The following is a 15,150-nucleotide window of genomic DNA, read 5'->3' as shown; positions in this document are numbered from 1 at the left end:
GGAGAAAGGCTCATGGTCATAAGGAACCATTGCCTAAGCAATTCCCAGCCATAAGATATTTCCCAGTTTGCCGAGTATGTCTCCCGACTATATTATACAAAGCTTCTGAGTCCTTTGGAAGAGCAACTCCATAAACCTCATATAATACCCACTAACTAGTTACAAAAGACTTGTTCAAAGCCTAGGTGACTCTAGAATTCATGCCAGACACAACAGCTCTGCTAAAATTCTGCTACACATGGTGCTTGGATGTCTCAGGTTGCTCCGAGGATGCAAGTTGGGGCTGCAAAGCAGAGGCAGTCACAGGGCTGTACCAGAGACATTACAGTGCCTGGCCAACCAGTTATGTATGGCAGAACTGATGGTCAACTTTAAGTCTTCAACCTTCACCAGAACCCTGACTGCCTCTGAGTATCAGCAGTAGGCTTGCTAACTGATCATTGACAATTGATGACCAAGACTCAGCAGCCACTCCAGCAGTGGTGATTGATTCACAGAGCAGGTGGCCAGACAGTATTCAGTCCTGGAAGCATCATGGAGGGGTCAAGCACCCCTAGTTGATCTGGACTGCTGCAACAGGGCTGGCCCCTGAGCCCTGGGGAGTATCCTGTCTGTCAGCCTACCATGGCAAGTTAGTTCTGGGAGACCAGTGGCTTCTCTTTCCATTGTCAAACTCAAAAAATGAATAAGCACAGAGACCCTTTGCCTCCTTCCCTCCCCAAGGCAGTGGGACCCCTAATCAGGGTAAATTAAGCCACTTTTAAAGGATGAAAAGCTAGAAGATGAGGCCACTCTATACAGGAAAATAATTATGCTCTCTGGAACATGCCTTGTTAGCTAGTTTTATGTCAATTTGACAAAAGCTAGTCATTTAAGAGGAGAGAGCCTCAACTGAGAAAAATGGGTCTACAAGTTAGGACTTTAGGCAAATCTGCAGACTATTTTCTTAATTTGCGATTGATTTAGAAGGGCCCAGCCCATTGTAGGTGAGGTCGTCCCTGGGCTGGTGGCCCTGGGTTCTATAAGAAAGGAAGCTGGTGCTGAATGAAATGGCACTCATCTTTAATCCCAGACCTCTAGAGACAGAGGTAGGTGGATCTCTGAGTTCCAAGCCAGCCTGGTCTACAAAGTGATGTCTAAGACAAGAAAAACCTTGTCTCAACAAACAAAGCAGACTGAGCAGGCCATGAGGAGCAAACTAGTAGCCAGCATTCTTGCATGACCTCTGCATCAGCTCCTGCCTCCGGGTTCTTGTCCTGCTTGAGTTCTTTGACTTCCTGCAATAATAAACAGTATTGTGGAAGTGTATACCAAAGAAACCCTTCTGTGGTTGTTAAGGCTTAATAGGAAACTTTCTCTGCCCAAGTTGATTACAGATTCTGTGCCCTTGGAAACCAATCACAATGGAAGTCAGTAGAACGGCTTTGTATAGTTACAGTAAGCTTGGGCCCCAGCATAAAAGAAACACCTGCACAAATACAAGAAATTATTTGGAATAAGACTTCCATTTTGAGTAGGGGTTGAGTAATGTTTAAGTTCCCAAGACCTCCCTGGGAACTGACATCCTACTTGGCAGAAAGAGACATGAATGTGCGTGACACCTGGTTGGCAAGTTAACACACTAATGTTAGACAAGGCAAGTTCCCTGCCACAGTTGAATACCCCAGCCAATGGGAGTTGGATAAGTGTACAACAAAGACATTTTCCTTTTTTTTTCCTCTCTTTTTTCTTTTTTTCGGAGCTGGGGACCGAACCCAGGGCCTTGTGCTTGCTAGGCAAGCGCTCTACCACTGAGCTAAATCCGCAACCCCCAAAGACATTTTCCTAAGGAAATCCCCTATCCCAAAATCCCAATTGGTGGAATAACTTGGCACAGATGTTTGTGGATTTTAGGCCTAAAATCCCTATAGGATCTTCACTCAATGACCATGCCCTGATTGATCAGTCCTGGGACATGTGCTCAATAAACTACCCCTATCTGACTGAGCTCTGTGTTTTTTGTGGTCTGTGAGGCAACTCCTGGACCCCAGTGGTGGTTTAAGTAAGAATGGCCCCATAGGCTCAGGTGTGTCCTTGTTAGGGATGGGGTAGGTATGGCTTTGTCGGAGGAACTGTGTTACTGGGTGGGGGGGGGGGGGGGAGGTGTTTGGGTTTTCAAGTGCTCAAGCCAGGCCCAGTGTCTTTCTCTCTTCCTGCTGCCTGCCACCATGTCTGCCCACACACCACCATTGCTGTGGTCACGATGTCTCATCACAGCAATAAAAACCTTAAGGAAGACACTTCCTCACCAAATTGCTTTCGGTCATGATGTTTCATCATCATAATAGTAACCCCAAGATGCAAATGCAGCCAACCCTTGGGCCATAACCCTTCTCTGAACTGCGTCCTTGTGTAAAATGAAGCACTAACATACCCACCAGGGTAGCATGAGCGCCTAAACCATCGTGATGGTAAAGATGCAGAGAGGTCCCAGCCTAGAGCCCCCAGACCCTGAAGACAGCTGCATCATTCCTGAAGGGACAAGATTTGGGGACATATGGGGACAGATGTAGCCAGCACGGCCTGCCAGAACCAGAGACCTCACCTTACCATACACATCTTCTACCTTATAGTTAACAGGACAAAGGCTGCCCTGCTCTCTATACAAAGCTGATGGCTTTAAGAATTAAGAAGGGGTGGCAAGGTAGACTTGCAGCTGGGGTAGACTTGACTGAAACCTCCTGAACTCTAGTACCAAACTCCTAAGAGTAGGCTCCATCTTTCTGCACTGGGAGAGCCTAGGGATTGCCTCCAGGACGTACTCCCTACCAACCAGTTCATGGGTTGCTGAGTTGCAGGAAAGAAACAGCTGACCACTACTCAGTATTTTGAGTACTTTCATCGTGTCTTGTGACAGCTTCCAAAAGACCAGGGTAGAATGGAATTAAAAAAAAAATTTCCAGGCTGGAGAGATGGCTCAGCGGTTAAGAGCCCCGACTACTCTTCCAGAGGTCCTGAGTTCAATTCCCAGCAACCACATGGTGGTTCACAACCATCTGTAAAGAGATCCGATGCCCTCTCCTGGTGTATCTTAAGACAGCTACAGTGTACTTATATATAATAAATGAATAAATCTTTAAAAAAAAATTTCCAGGAGCCAGCAAGATGGTGCATGCCACAAAGCCCAATGACCCAAGTTCAAGCACCAGGACCCACATGCTAGAAGAACTTTGACTCCCCCAAGCTGTCCTCTGATTGCAGCATCTGTACTGTGGCACATACCCACACACACACATAAATACAAAACATTTTTAATTGTGTGTCTTCTTATGTAGGTGTGTGCACACGAGTGTGGATACCCACAGAAGCCAGAGGCATCAGATCTCTTGGAGCTAAAATTACAAATGGTTGCAAGCTCTCTTAAGTGGTGCTATGTGAGTAAAGCCTGAAGAACCACAAGTGGTTTTTAACCACTGAACCCTCTGCAGCCCTAATATGTGTATTTTTTTTCTTTTGAGTCAGTGTTACAGGATATTTGAACCTATATCTAGTTAGGGTATGGCTCAGTCCTTAGCACACACCTTTAATTCCGCTGGCTGCCATACAGACACACTCTTTTTTTTTTTTCTTTTTTTTTTTTTTTTTGGTTCTTTTTTTTCCGGAGCTGGGGACCGAACCAGGGCCTTGCGCTTCCTAGGCAAGCACTCTTACCACTGAGCTAAATCCCCAACCCCCATACAGACACACTCTTAATACTCACCTGTAATCCCAAACAGTGAAGGCAAAGATCGTTTATAGAAGGAAACACCCATGTTTGGAAGTGATGTCTAATTGAGTGGCAGAAAAAAGTGATGAATCAGAGAAAGATTTGAAAATTAAAAAAGATTGCTAAAGTTAGTTTGGGCCAAGTAGAGCAATTCAGGAGAGGCCAAGAAAGAGAAGCAAGCCTGAATCAGTTAGTGTGGTGAGAAGTTTTGAGCCAAAACAATGATTACTACAGGCAAATAAAAGTTACTCATTTTCAAACACACACACACACACACACACACACACACACACACACACACACACACACGTTGAACTGGAATGCACAGTGTAGACCAAGCTGGCTTCTAGCTCAGGGATTCTCCTTCTTTGGCTCTGTCTTCCATGTCCTGGGATTAAAGCTGTGCTCTGCTATGCCATGCCTTCCTAATAAATTTAAAAATAAACTATTTAAAATTTTTCTTGCAGGGTTGACCACAAGGCCTCGGTCCTATCTCACCAGGAGAGACAGTGGGCCAGAACTTGAGGGTGAACCCCCAAAGAGCTAGAGGTGACCCAGAAGAACATTCTTACATATCTCCCTGACTTCTAGCAGGTAGTACGTCAGACTAGCAGTTGTATCCCATGTTAGTGTATAAGGGACCTGTTCTGAGGTGACCCAAGATCCTGGTCTGGCCAGTACAGCCAATACCTAGTCTCTCTGCAAAAACACTCTGTATAGGTCTAGGAACCTCAAATAAGCCAGCCCTCAGCTCAGTCTCCCCACTAGGAATCATGTGTGTTTCACACGAGTTGCACAAGGCTTTCACAGGGTGCCCTCTGAGTTGCACCCAGATATGAGGGAAAGAACTGAACCTGGAGTCCTATGAAATGCCAGGTGTCTGTATTACCAAGGCAGCTCTGTCTTGATGGAACTGCCTATTCCTGGTTGGAACTGTTCCTGGTTATTATTTTTTTTCAAAGATTTATTTATTTATTTATTATATATAAGTGCACTGTAACTGTCTTCAGACATCAGAAGAGGGCATCAGATCCCATTACAGATGGTTGTGAGCCACCATGTGGTTGTTGGGATTTGAACTCAGGACCTCTGAAAGAGCAGTCAGTGCTCTTAACCACTGAGCCATCTCTCCAGCCCATTCTTGGTTATTCTTATGGCTAGATACCTATAAGGTTTGGGGTGGAAGTAAGTGCTCCAGTGTCCTTTCTGGGAGGGCAGAGAGTCCAGGAATCTCTATTTGTCCTCCCTCCCCCTCCCATTCACCACATTTAAAAAATGTATATGCATATTTTACCTGAAACGCCCACATATATTTAATATCTGTGTACCACATGTATGCCCTGTGTCCATGGAGGCTAGAAAAGGGCCCTGGATACCCTGGAACTGAGGCTACAAATGGCTGTAAGACACTATGTAGGTGCTGGGTCCTGTGAAAGAGTAGCCAGTGCTCTTAATACCAATTCATCTCTCCAGTCCCTCTCCATATCTTTCAACATGTAGCGAGTAATGACCACAGGGGACTCTCATGGATCGACAACTGGGGACAGCCTTACGCTACTACAGCCTGCCTCCTCTTCACAACAGAACCAAAGTGCCTGGGGAAGCAGGTGAGACAGGCCAGGAAGGAGGAGACACTTACCCTGGGGCCCAGATCAAGTGTAATACATGAAGCAGACCCTCCTCGTGCCTTCCCCGAACCTTAGTTGTTCTGTCTGGGTTTCCCAGGAAGAAGTGAGGAGGGGTGAGTTAGAGGCCAGTGTTCCTTCATATTCTCTCTCTCTCTCTCTCTCTCTCTCTCTCTCTCTCTCTCTCTCTCTCTCCCCTCTCCCTCCCTCCCTTCCTTCCTCCCTTCTTTCCTTCCTTTCTTCTTTCCTTCCTTCCTTCTTTCCTTCCTTTCTTCCTTCATTCCTTCCTTCCTTCCTTCCTTCCTTCCTTCCTTCCTCCCTCCCTCCCTTTTCCAGCCGCAGCAGTATTGGGAGTATTGAGTTGCTCTAATGCATACAACTTGGTCCAGGCTCTTCCTCTTCTGCTGCTGAATGCCAACAAACCCATTCCCACCCTCTAAAGGAATGGCACTTAGATGTGGAAGACACTGCACGGCCTATGCTGAGTCTGGAAGTCCCTCACCAGCCATATTAACTAGTACCACTTCTGAACCTCAGGCTTCAAGAGTGACTTAGTCACATTTACACTTAAGGAAATGGGCTCAGAAAGGTTGGATAACCTGGACAAATCCACAAAGCTGGCCAGTGACAAGTTGTGATTCCCAACTGACCAGCTAAGTCCTGAGCCACTCTTTCCCAGCACAACTTCCCTCTCCTGGGAGGTCATCGTGACTGCTGCCTGCTTCCAGAACCAAGAGGCTAATCATCTCATCCCTTTTGGTATTCTAATTTAAGCTGGATGCATTGGGAGTGGGCACTCACTCCTTCAGTCTAACACAGGTCCTTAAAATTGATTAGTCAAGAAGGCAGAATCTGTCCTAGGTGAGGGATGGTAAGGGTTGTGCTTGTAGCTGGACTTTTGGCTACTTTATGGGTTCCCTTTCCTACAATCCTTCTCCACCCCAACTCTACCCCTTCCAACCTCCCCCCAAAACCCACAGCACAAGGTAGGAGAGGAACAAGGCTAGAGAGGAAAGAAGGTGTTGATATCATTGGACTACTTCCTACTGACTAGCGGTGTCCAGTTCCTTGGGGGCAAGTTTGATCTTTACCATTAGGAAATCTAATATCTACTTCTCATCTCTTTACAAATGACCACTTGGCAAACCGCAACGACAACAGCAGCAGCAGAAGCAACAGTAGCAGCAGCAAAAGCCACTTGGGGTCCTAGCATTTAAATACCCTTTCAAGAGTCCCCAGAATTCCAAATATCAAACACTTGCAGAAACTATCTGCAGCTTCCGTGAACAATCTAAAGCATCTGAGATTAAAACAAAAAGAACATTTTGTGGTTTTAAGGAAACCAGAATTCTCTGTACATGTGCTCAACCCACAAACCAGTGGGGTCATTCTGAGACACGTAAGGTTCCTCAGAAGAGACAGGAGTAGTTAAAGCTCCTGGGGTTGTGGCGTCTGGCTAGCCTGTCTCTAGTTTCCCACACCTACTATCTGATTTGTCTCTGAGTGTGAAGCAGGGTCTTAGTGTATGTGTGGCTTTCATGTGTGTTTTAGCATGTCCCACTAAATAATATGGCTGAGGCACTGGAGAAGGTGAATCTCCACCCATTCAGGACACCTGATACCATCTACACACCCAGGTCCAAAGTTGTTCCTACAAATTGTTCCCATCCCAGTAACTGGTCAAGGAATACCTGTGTTCTGGGAGTGATGGGCTCCAGTCAGTGCCACTCAACCATAAACGCTTGTGGTCAGTGCTGGAGACTTAGAGCCAAGCAGATGGTGGCAGGCAGAAGTCCCAACTCTGAGTTTCAGGAGCTCTCAGGTCCTGGCCCCAAACAGATCTCTTTCCTATAGCCACGGGCTTTTCTACCCAGCCCTTTTGTTCCCAGAATAACGACTCTGACAATTATTTATGAATAAATGCCCAGGCCTTACTTAAGCTTTGGCTCATTCTCTCAAACAGCTCATAATTTATATAACCCGTTTATCTTAGTCTATGTCTGCAACATGGCTGGGTACCCCTCTTCAGTTTCATAAGTCCATCTCTTCCAAGTCTGGGTTGAACTTCTTGCCTCTCACTAACTCCCAGGGTTCCTGTCTCTCTCCAGAACTCTGCCTTATGCTAGAAGGCCATCAGCTTTTTATGAACAGGTAATGCTTCCATACAGTATACAAGAGATTCTCTCTGTACTTTCCCATCCCAAATCTGCAACCCGATCACTAAAACTAGGGTAAGGAGCCTAAGCCTCTTCCACCAGGCTCAGGGTGAAAAAGATTCTGGCAGAGAACCCTACATCTCTGCCTCCCCAAGAGCTCCCCTTCTATGCCCAGAGCAGGCTATAAAGAGAAGACTTTCCCACCAGCCTCAAGCCACCTCTTCCTTTATGACCTGCTGGAGCTGTCACCATCTCAGCTTGTGTACCACACTCTTAGGGGAAGAATCGAGGCACCTGAACAAGAGCCCATCTTCAAAGTACTAAGGAGTGCATGATCTCTGCTCTCTGTGCTGGCTCCTGGGGTTGAATGGGGATCCCTTCTTGATAATCAGGGCAGGCCATTTTTTTAGATCTGCTGTACTGAGGTGGTAACTAGCCTGTCTCCCCTTGTGGCGGCTTAAATATGCTTGGCCAAGGGAGTGGCACTGTTAGGAAGTGTGCCCTTGGAATGGGTGTGGCCTTGTTGGCATGAGTGTGGTCTTGTTGGAATGGGTGCAGTCTTGTTGGAGTGGGTGTGGCCTTCTTGGAATGGATGTGAGCTTTAAGACCCTCCTAAGCTGCCTAGAAGCCAGTCATCTGCTAGCTGCCTTAGGAACAAGAGGTGGAACTCTCAGCTCCTCCAGCCCCACCTCTGTAGACTGACCTTGAACTCAGAGATCTGCATGACTGTCTCCTTAATGCTGGGATTAAAAGTGTGTACTACCATGCCTGGACTTAAAGCTTTTCTTCACCTAGAACTTGCTTTATCCCAAGATGACCTTGAACTCAGAGATCTATTTGTCCCCTCAGATTAAAGGTGTATACCATCAGGCTTGGGCCTAAGCTTTTCATGACCACTGTTCCTCAAGATTGGAATCAAAAGCCCATGTCTCCCAGTCTCGAGGTCTGGATCTCAAGAATGCCCTCCGTTTCTTCACGTGATCTTAACCAAAAGGCCGAGAAGCAATATGCCCTCCATTTCTGGACTGTAGTCATTCCAGATTAAAAGTCCAAACCATTCCTTGTTCAACTGCAAATACAAAAAGTAAGCTTAGGACTCAGCTCCATTCATTTCCTGGTGCCACTTTATTACTTGAACCATATATTTTATATTTTTCCTTTCTGAGTTTGGCACACATGAGACCTTAACCAGAGAACAGAGTCTCTGTTGGGCTTTGTTGAGACTTCCTTTGTCAATGCAAATGTAAGTCTCTTTAGTTTAGCTTCAGATAGAATCTTGTTTGGAACAAAAGCAGCCGCGCTCTTCACCAAAATACCGCAAGAACAGTCTCTCAGCCACATATTAAAATTCTTCTCCAAAACCTCTAGAACCAGGCTTCTACAGTTCAAATCACCCTCCACAACACAGTCTTTCATATTTCTACTCGGATAACCCATTAAGCCCCACTTAAATAAAGCATTCCACTGCTTACTAAATCCAAAGTCCCGAAATCTACATTCTTCCAAACAAAGGCATGGTCAGGCCTATCACAGCAATACCCCAGTCCCTAGTACCAACTTCTGTCTCAATTAGGGATTTATTGCTGTGAACAAAAACCATGAACAAGGCAACTCCTATAAGGATGACATTTAATTGGGGCTGGCTTACAGGTTCAGAGGTTCAGAGGTTCAGAGGTTCAGTTCATTATCATCAAGGCAGGAACATGGCAGCATCCAGGCAGAGGTGGGGTTGGAACTTGTGTTCCTAAGGCAGCTAGCAGAAGACTGGCTTCTAGGCAGCTAGGAGGAGGGTCTTAAAGCTCATACCCAAAGTGACACACCTATTCCAAAAAGACCACACCCACCCCAACAAGGCCACAGCTATTCCAAGGGCACACCTACTCCAACAAGGCCACACCCACCCAACAAGACCACACTTTCAAATAGTGCCACTACCTTGGCCAAGCATATTTAAACCACTACGCCCCCTACTGGGGTATAGTCTACGTTGGGTTGGACCTCACAAACTATTCCGAATGAGCTACAGATATGTCTCAATGGTTAAGAACGTGTATTATTCTTGCAGAAGACTCATGTTCAACACCCACATCAGGCAGCTTATAACTGCTTGTATAGTCCAGCTCTGAGGGGTGCCCCTAATCTCAGGCACATGCACATATACAGACATACACACCCGTTAGCATTCTGTCTAAGCTCTGCCCCGCAGTTGCCTGGCAATAGCCAGGTGTGCCTGACACTGTAAAAGGGGCTGCTTGCCCCCTCCTCACTCTCTTGCTCTTGTTCTCCCTTGCTCTTCCCCTCTTCCCCTTTGTCCCTTCTCTCCTCATTCCCCTACCCCCTTCCCTCCACGTGCTCATGGCCAGCATTTACTCCTCTCCTCTTCTACTCTTCTTCTTTCTCTCATCCCTCTCCCTTGTCTCATCCTTACATTAAACCTCTCCACATGGAATCATGTTGGCCTGGTGTGGTTTGTCCAGATGCAAGCCGAGATTTCTACCCCAACAATGTACATGAAAATAAATAATAAAATACTAAAAAGAAAAAACCATTCCAGGCCATCTCAGGGGGATCTGCATTCTCCTACTGCCTCTCCTCCACCTCCATCAGACTTCTGAACCAAATAGACAGGACCATGTTGTTCTCTGAGAGGCTCTACCCAGCAGCTGACTCAGACAGATAAAGACACCCTCAGCCAGTGGATGGAGCTTGGTGACTCTTATGGAAAAACAGGAGGAAGGATTACGGGCCCTGAAGGGGATAGGGACTCCACAGGAAGACCAACAGAGTTAACTAACCTGGACCCTTGGGGATGTCAGAGTCTGAACCACCAACCAAAGAGCACACACGGGCTGGACCTAGGCCTCTCCGCTCATATGTGGCAGATGTGCAGCTCGACCTTCATGTGTGTCCTGAACAACTGGAATGGGGGGCTATCCCAAAAGCTGTTACCTGTCTGTGGGTTATGTTCTACTAACTGGGTTGCCTGGTCTGGCCTCAGTGGGAGAGCAAATGCCTAAGTCTCACCGAGACTTGAAGTGCCAGGGGCCCACACCCATTCAGAGGAGAAGGGGCGGGAGGATGGGAGAAGGATTTTGGGAGGGAATGACCCCGAAGACCAAGGTGTAAAGTGAATAAGTAAAAAGATAATAAAGTTAAATAATATTAAAAAAAGAGATAAGAAAAGAATCTATTTCTTTTTTTTTTTGGTTCTTTTTTTCGGAGCTGGGGACCGAACCCAGGGCCTTGCACTTCCTAGGCAAGTGCTCTACCACTGAGCTAAATCCCCAACCCCAAAGAATCTATTTCTAATGAATGAAACTACATGTGGGTTTTATGTTCTTCATTGTTATTTAGATTGTTAAGTTATTAAGGGATAAATGCTTATTTCTTCTACAATAAAAATGTTTTTATTTTCATGAAAAAAATCCAAACAATGTGTAGAGTGCCCCCCAGGGTGGGTTGGAACCACTGTGTGCCCAGGTGTCACAACTATATGTGAACTATGCATATTGAGCGCACATAAAGACATGGAAGTAGGCAAGAAAGAGGCTGGAATAAACATGTAGCTCATGTGGAACAGGATTCGACTGCAGAGAGAACGATTCTCTTATTCACCGTGCGGAAGCATCACCTAATCAACCAAAATCTGACGGCCAATGAGCTGAGGCAGGATCGGAAGGTGAGACAACTGGCAGAGAGATAGGAATTCTGGAAAAGAGTCTAGGGGTTGGGGATTTAGCTCAGTGGTAGAGCACTTGCCTAGCAAGCGCAAGGCCCTGGGTTCGGTCCCCAGCTCCGAAAAAAAGAACCAAAAAAAAAAAAAAAAAGAGTCTAAAGTGGGAGATTCACCCCAAATTCTGAAGACATCAGATGCATGAAACTGAGGAGAGGTAACCAGCCATGTGGCAAACACAGACTAGAATAGGTTATGTAAGTTACGAGCTAGTCGGGAAAGGAGCCAAAGCTTACAGCCTAGGCATTTATTCTTAAATAAGAAAGTCTCAGAATCATTGCTCTGGGAACAAAGAGACTGGGTAGAAAAGCTCGCAGCTACAGTTGACTGGGAGATTAGTATACACTGGACATGCTGCTCGGTGTGTGTGAGCACACACATGTATATGCATAGGTGTGTATAACTTTGTATGTAAGCCAGGGGCTGGCATTTCAGCTCCTGCCATGTCTAGAGACTCTGAAATCTATACTCAGGTCTGCCCCATGGCTCTCAAGGTCTGTACTTCTTCATTTTCTTCTGTGCAAATGCCACCATCCACAGCTCCATCTGCCTTGTCTGCTCCCATCAGAACCAGCTTCAGAGTTCCCAGGGGAATGCTGCTCCTGGGTGCCTCTGGATGCTCTACTGGCAGCTTGTGCTTCTATTAGAGCAGTGTTGAAGCTACCCAGTCATCATGGCCATATCCCCGCTCTCTGAGTGCAAATTCTTCCCGTCTGTTATTCTATGTGATGTAAACCCACATCAGTGGAGGGTCTGAGAGTTGTCAGCCTTGGGTATGGGCTCCCCAACACGTAGATCAGCCTGGAATATATCCCTGGGTGGGGTCTCAGATGATACCTCGTGGTCCTATTTCTCAGATTTCTGTGTCACTCCTAAAGGAACTCCTAGACCCTACTAGGATCCCAGGGTTATTGGGTGAAGGGGAACTTTATAGGTCAGTCTGAGCGTGCAATTGTAGGGCACCTCAGGAGGAAGGACCAAGTAGAATCCCAGGTAAGGAGTGGATATTAGCCTGCCAGGAGGGCATGTGGCCCTGGAAATGGCCAGGCTGGAGACTTGATCTCAAGTCAGAAGTCACGAGAGTATATAGGCCCAGCTACTAATTCAAAGCTTCTCTCTTGGCTTGAAAGGAGGGATGGACGGCTTGTTTTCATTGGACACACAGAGACACTGAAGCCACACAGTGCTGGGACACCCTGCTCTGTGCCATAGGGAAACCCACAAGGCTCTCCACAGAAACACTGGCCATGCCTACAGGCCAGACCTCATTTGCCAACATCTGGAAGTACTTGACGCTTTTGCCTGGGAAAACATCATTGCCCACTACAAGTTTAACTTTAGTGAAAGATGGGAACCCCCTTTGCTGAAATCCCCAGCCATAAACTCCACTTTCAGCTGGACCATCTGAGTCATCTGGACAGCCAGTACAAATTTGGCTTCAGACTGATGAGTTCTGGGACTGAAGGAGGTAACAGTGCTGGTATGCTGCTGTCCCTAAGAAGACTTTTCTGGGGCTGGAGAGATGGCTCAGCGGTTAAGGGCACCTGACTGCTCTTTCAGAGGTCATGAGTTCAAATCCCAGCAACCACATGGTGGCTCACAACCATCTGTAAGGAGATCCGGTGCCCTCTTCTGGTGTATCTGAAGACAGCTACAGTGTACTTATATATAATAAATAATCTTAAAAAAAAAAAAAAGAAAGAAAAGAAGACTTTTCTGGCAGGGACAGACAATGGTCTGTGGTAGACCTAACCCTGTGTCCTCTCTGTAATAGCACTGGTGGCCACTGTTTCTATTGTGCCTACTCCTCAGGTATGTCAACTGCTCAGGGATGATATTGCTTCTGTTACACGGACATTTTGGCCCTATTCCCCAATTCCTGGGAAGACAGTCACCAAAATCATGGTGATCTTGTCTCATCGCTATGACAGGATGGAATAATCCTGTAATTATTATTGGGATGGATAATAAACAGGGCAATGTTGTTGGGCTGTTCCCCTCTATTTCACCAGCAGAGTTGTTTTACCCTGGGGTCCTGCTGGTAAAAGCTAGGAGTTAGCTTCCCAATAACTCCCTGCACAATAGATAGGCCATGACCCCTCAGAGTGTCCATGATGGGGTGGAGGGTGACAAGTACCTAAGCATTTCAGGCACTTCCAGACATTCCATCACAAGATCTATGTCTGAGCTGCACAATGCCCTGGCATCACAGATGAGCGCTAATCCCTGGCAGGCATCTGGACGTGACTGTTAAGTTATGTTTGCCCAGGTGTTTTCATATCTCTTCCTTGGTTTCCCCAGAGATCAACTTGATCCTCCAGGCTAAAATGCAAGGACACCTCTCTCTTCTGTGGTTGGAGGCTGGAATTGAGGTCATGGTTCACAGCTACAACACACTCTTCTGGAGCACAAGTGACTTCATATTGCCGTTGGACTCATGCTACCGTTGGAATTCGAGAGGTAAGCAGGGTTATCGGACTTCCTGTCAAAGCCAGGCACTGCGGTGGGGGAGGGCCTCAGGTTGGAGTGAACAAAGCTGAAGCACCTTTCCCCCAAGACAAGGTGCATTGGCTTGGAAGTCCCTGTTGCTTCTGCACCGGCGGTGCCAAGAGCGTGGATTTGGGACTGCTGTATAACACCTTAAACACTACGCGGGTGAGTGGGTGACAAGGAGGTTCCCTGAATCATGTGTAGGCAGGACCCTCAGCTTAAGTCCTTACTGTCTCAGTGTCCTGCTTCCAGCAGCAGATGGTGGAGATCTGCTCCAGCCAGACTCTAGTTCTGCAGCCACAAACAACACCCAGTCTGTCATCTCCTTTGAGGTTGCTGGGGGTCTCCAAGTCAGTCACTCCTAATGGGCTCTCTCAACAGTTCCTCAGGTCATTGCTTCTACCGACGCTACCAGAACCTGGAACCCCACCAGCTTCCTTGCATTTCCCACTGCCCCAGGCCTTGCAGGCAAGAGGGGACAATGATGTTGGGAATTGGGCATCAGTTCCCTGGAAGGCACCGCGGGATGACTGGTGGTGCTGTCTCTCCCAAAATGTCTTTGTATAGAATCTTTGCAGGGACTTCCAGGTGGCCTTCAGCCAAATCAAATGTGAGTCTTACAGGGAATGGTGGGAGAGGACTAGCCAATGTCCCTTCTGCTCCTCACAGACCATTGAGGTATTGGAGTGGGGAAGGGTGTAGCCTTACAAGCCTTCTCTATGCAGGACTGGATCCCAACTGGCTTAGAGCAAGACCTGTGGTGCTCAAGTTGGAGCAAGAACCAGAGGTGGGTATATCTCTGTCCCCCCATCCAAGAGGCAGTGTGACCAAAGTGAACATTCTCTAAGGGGCTTAACTACCATGTTGTGGATGAGGTGATGGCTGGAGAGATCCAGGGCTAGGGTTGGGAATACGGCCTATGGTTGACCACCTTTTCTGAGGTGATTTGAGTAGAGGCAGGCTCTACACAGTCCTGCTCATAGGTGGGGTCTGGGAGGCCCTGATGGATTTACCCACAGGTTCCACAGGGGCACCGTGCCATGGGAAGCCTCTGGAAACTGGTTCCGCTTATCTGTCCTCTGTGCTGGAGCTGGTTGTTACCGTCCTTGCTCTTTATTTCCACTGGTACTGCTGTGAGGAAGGTGTCCTGGCTTGGGGTCGGTACTGCTTCAGGGAAGCCCACATCTCCACCCAGGCCAGCCTGAGACCTCTACCCCAAGCTTTAGTGAGTGATGCTGAAGGCCCATCAAAAGCTCACACGGGTGCCCCCAGGATCTTTGGAAGATCTGCTTCAATGTAAGAATTGAACTAAACTCCAGGCCCTTGAGATTCTTTTGAGATGGTTTCTCTGGGCAGTCCTGACTCAGATATTCTCCTGCCTCTGCCTCCCAAGTACTGGGA

General features: G+C 47.2%; 1 long non-coding RNA gene across 1 annotated transcript; it reads left to right on the top strand.

Moving 5' to 3' along the window:
- Positions 1–5,270: 5,270 nt before the first annotated feature.
- Scnn1d (sodium channel epithelial 1 delta subunit) lies at positions 5,271–14,576 on the top strand. Its single transcript, XR_015621483.1, has 9 exons — positions 5,271–5,352; positions 11,733–11,893; positions 12,655–12,727; positions 13,006–13,164; positions 13,561–13,719; positions 13,817–13,922; positions 14,131–14,217; positions 14,317–14,359; positions 14,475–14,576. It is a non-coding gene; the product is annotated as a sodium channel epithelial 1 delta subunit (long non-coding RNA).
- Positions 14,577–15,150: the final 574 nt, after the last annotated feature.

The sequence above is a fragment of the Rattus norvegicus genome, chromosome 5 (genome assembly GCF_021556685.1).
Source record: "Rattus norvegicus strain SHRSP/BbbUtx chromosome 5, alternate assembly SHRSP_T2T, whole genome shotgun sequence".
NCBI lineage: Eukaryota > Metazoa > Chordata > Mammalia > Rodentia > Muridae > Rattus > Rattus norvegicus.
This window is presented reverse-complemented; position numbering and strand designations above follow the sequence as displayed.